This window comes from Taurulus bubalis (assembly GCF_910589615.1).
Source record: "Taurulus bubalis genome assembly, chromosome: 10".
Taxonomy (NCBI): Eukaryota; Metazoa; Chordata; class Actinopteri; order Perciformes; family Cottidae; genus Taurulus; species Taurulus bubalis.
The window spans coordinates 6625400-6630191 of NC_136598.1; positions in this window are offsets into that span (position 1 = coordinate 6625400).

The window sequence follows — 4792 nt, forward strand, 5'->3', positions numbered from 1 at the left end:
CAGTGACGTTCTTACACTTTTAACACAATTATTTTATGCATGTCTAAAACAAATGGTCTATAACAGCATTCATCGAGGGTCCATTAAATCCACACTCGCATGAACAAAACAAGGCCAAAGATGCAGAAAGAGGATGTTTAACATCAGCTTAATTACTGAAAGTAATACTTATGGTGACTGCTGCTGTAAATTATTAAAGACTGTCAAAATATGCAGATGAATATTCATTAATGTGATGAAACACTTATAACAGCTGCTAAGTCTTTTACAGTTGGGCTCTGTTCCTCTTTAGAGCAGCTGCCCGAGCAGTTTTGTCAACAAAGCACACCTCAGAAAAAGGAAGAGAAAAAAGAAAAGAAAAAAAAAGTGCCAAATGTTTATCCGATATTCAATAGGAGAACATATAGAAAGCAGCCGGCAACGTACAGCCAAAGAGTCTCATTGGACAGCAGAAAGGCTCCTCCAAAACTACCATCTGCTGAGGTAATTCACAGAGCAGTGATGAAGACGAGGCACCACGATTTAGCTTTCCATTAGCACACACATGCCCACGCCTCTGCACACAGCCATTGTTCAGCACTGAAGAAATTGCACCTTACACCGGTTAGAGTGCACTTTTTGATCCCTCTAAATGTGTCCGTTTATGGCAGGTATTAGCATTGTTGTTCAACTCTTAACACACTAAATGGAGCAACTCTATCAAAAGATCCGTCATTTTTCTAAAGAAAACAATAGGCCTCTATAAGAGGAAACCAGATTCCAAGCAGCAATATGAACAGTAACTGATAACCTTCCCTATGTGGTTATGGCTGATGTAGTTGCAATATGGAGCAGAGCTGCTCTGTTGTTTTCCAATTCTAATTCCAATTTTCTTCTTGATACAAACTTTTCCGTCTTGCCACTACTTCAAACAACGTCTCAATGAAGATAGATGTTAAACCGTACTTTAATCTGTGTGGCATGATGGAAACAACAAACAATATGGAAGAAAGACTTATCTGTTTTCCATGTCTTTTGAAGTGTGAAGAAAAGCCTGCATTTGACTTTCAGGTCTTTTTCTTAACTTCTTCAGAGGTGTCATATACAACTCAACCTTTTCAAATGTCAGGTGTATGCTGCAGGCCACGGTAAAATTAGAATTCAATAGCAGCATAGTATTGTTTTTTGCCTCTGGTTCATCTTGAATAAAAGACAGGTTCTTGTGATCGAAGTTGCATACAAAGTTACATTTTTCGATTTGTTAAGATCATTTTTGCGAGGACATTGCACACTGATCAACATTATCTTTGCCGGTGTCGTCCCTGAGCAAGAAACTGCAGAAGTAGTAAACAAACATACATAATCACGTAGCAGGGACATATTCAGAAGATCTATTCAAAAGTGTAAGAGCCGAGCAAAAGAGCGTTTTAATTGGTTGTCTTAAATTATCTTATTCTAGATTTATAGAGGCCATTTACAACGGTTTATATTTAATGGGCTGAATTCAACCTCTAAACAGGATGCGTTTACTTTTTTCTACATACCAAACCACAAGTTGGCCGTTCACCGACACTGTTTGGTAGAAAAACGTGGCACTTCCCGAACCAGACAGAGTATTGCCACTAAGTCTCGACAATTTTTGTCTGTGATATTGAGCATTTTTACGATCATTGGAATAATACAAAAATGAAAGTACTTTGGCTTTGTTGCAGTCGCTTTTCTCTCTGTCTTGAGTCACCACTCTGTAGGCTCATCGTAAACATCACAATCCTCCACGTGTCTCTGCTGTTATGTTTTGACCAGATTATCATAGTTTGTACAAAGCCAGTGCCGTCACCATAGGCCTTTCATACACCAGATGTATACATTCAACCCACGCTGGACCCGTTCAGCTGACACTCTGTCTGTTACCGTGAGCAGCAAATCCAGTCTGCAGTGCAGTCCATTCACTTAAAACCAGAGAATTGTACATTAACTATCAGCTTCGTGATAAAAAAAAACGTAGTTTTTGTGTCTCATCTACACTTCAGTCCGCATTTGAGGTCTGTGAAAATCCTGTCTTCCTCTGTCCTATCATCACACCTGCTGGGGGGCATGTTGCAGCTGCTGAGCCGACAGACTCCGACTGTGTGCCACATTTTAAAGCAGGATACAAAGCAGCTCAATGGAGGGGGGATATGTGGTCTCACTGTCAAGGTGTGGTGACCCGTAGAACATGTATCATAACTGATTTGCTTTCTTTATCCTCTTGGTTATCCTTTCCTGAAAGCTGTAAATGATGTGCGGGCCACAGCTTATCCAGACCCACATCTAGGAACCGACCACTGCAACAGGGCTTATGGAGATAGTCAAGGGTCTTGATTCAATAACACCACCTAGGCTAAGCTTATCAGGCTCTGCAGATGATGCAACTAAAAGCTATCATTCTTCCTCTGGTTCTGTATCCTTAGCAGATTCTGAACGGTGATGCAGTAATAAGAAACTTAAATGGAAAGGTTTATTTTACAGTGCAGATTACACTATTTTTTTTTTCCAGAAAAAGGTAAATGTGACCAATGCCTGCCTACCCTTCATGACTCCAACATGGTAGACTGGATTTTAAATAACACATTGTGTGCAGTGCGGTAATGTAACAAGCAATTATTATTAAAGATACAAGACGTCACACTTTAGGTAACGTCCATGATGTGTATAATAGAGGTTATTATTCAATTAACTGCATCTGATGCGGTTGCATCCTTAAATGCACAATTAAAAGCAACATTTCTAATGCATGTATTCATCTAAATCAACCTGTAAGATAGCTTTCCACATTGGATTCAGACTGCGGATAGTTCATTGTTAGTCTACACTACTAATAACTCAACAGCAATTGCAATAAAACGGATGCATGTGCTGTTGACATCCACAGTAATGGACCTCCTGCATTTATGTAGAAGAATTGATAATAGCTGTTTTCGCAAAATGTTCAGGGGCAAAGGTAAAAAGACATTTTAAGTGATTATGGTGCAACATAATGAAAAATAATAAACATGCTTCTTTGCCTCCTCTTTGCTAATCCAAGGCCATTCTTCACAATTAATTCACTTTCAGCCCATTAAGGGTCCAGTCCGACCGATTTGTTGTTCTTTGGCCACGTTGTCTCCTCAGTAAACACTGCAATCATTTATTTGAAACTTGGTTGTGACTTTACAGGAAAGGGACAAAACACAGAATTAAGGCACCAAAGTGCTAAAGTAACATTTCCCATACTTTACTGCCATCTTCATTCCTTTGACACTTTTGATTGTGCATGACTGTTGCTCATTAATGACCAGGTTAAACTATTGGAAAACAAATGTCAGTCTGTGAAAAGCTTTATCTGTTTAATAAGTCATCCTATTGATTAAAAAAACAATTTTGCATAAGGAGCCCAGTTGCTTACATGCATTTATAAATAATGTAGACTTTTTATTTCACGGTAGAAGCACACAAACATTAAGTCAAAGAATGTAATTATTTGACTAAAATCAAGCACTCGCACCATCACACAAGGCCAGGAGGAGATTGTACTGTGATTATAGCCCCCTTAAACTGAGCAAAGTGATATTAAAGATCACATTGTAGGGTTTCAAAGTGTCTCAGAACTTTCTTTCTGACTCGACTGGTCCCAAATCAAAACACAGCATTTGATATTCCATCTGGGGACACGCCGTGGGCATCAGCAGTAGGTCGTGTAGTGAAAGTGTGGAGAGAACAGAGAAAGAGGTAATGAATGTGTGCCACAGAGCCCCAACTGCAATATTGTTTTACTATTTAAGTGCCACTGAAGCATGATATAACAGTTTATTCTATTTCAGGATGGTGGCGTCCTCATGAACAGAAGTAGCTCCCGAGTTGGGAATCTATCTTGATCACACAAAGGTTAACGTCACCCAGTTCATTTCCGCGGAGCAGAGAGTTAAAATTGTTACAGCAATGAAACAAGTTTTATAAAAGGGTTCTGGGTGTAATCACTTTAATGAAAATATTAAATGGGAATGACATGAGGTCTAAAACTGGAGGCTCGGATGCCTCTGACTCACCGATGTAGAACAGGGCTCTGACCCCCTGCAGCTGTGTTGGTTCTCAGTACAAAGTTTGGGAAGCAAACACTATTTTCCTGTTGGTTTTTATTTGCATCTTGAAAACAATAAAAATGGTAGCTTGGACTAGTTCAGTGGCATATTTATAAAATATAAATATATGCAACTCAGAAAAAAGGCTTCATTGCAAGTTTAGAGATACTGTAACTGATACTGCCGATGTTGGATATCGGTCCGATACTGACTCAAATAGCCAGTGAGCATCGTATGAATACTATTATTTGAATACATTACAGTTCAGTACATTTATATGTATGTATACTGTTTTACAGTTATTGTTTTCATAAAGCAACGTTTAAGTCAAGCATAATGTTCCCTTTTACATAAAAGAATGATCTCAGTCACTTCCACACAGTGAGACATCTCATCAATTAACCCTGTTATTGATCGGTCCTCAACCCAAAGTCGAGGTTTTGCTATCGGGGACCAGTAGGTGCATGGCGAACAATTTTAGAAAGTTTTAGTTTATCACTTAAAATATGTATTATAGACTTGCTATATTCGGTTCCTTCTCATGTAACAATATACATTGATAACTGAACTCTGAATTATTTCTCAGATTATTTTGCAGAGTTAAAAAGTTATTTTAAGTAATAATGATGTCAAAAGCAAGGGCAATTGTGTCTAACAACTGATAACAATAATCTGCAACCTTGATATCTACAATGTGCAGCATGTTGTTACTGAGT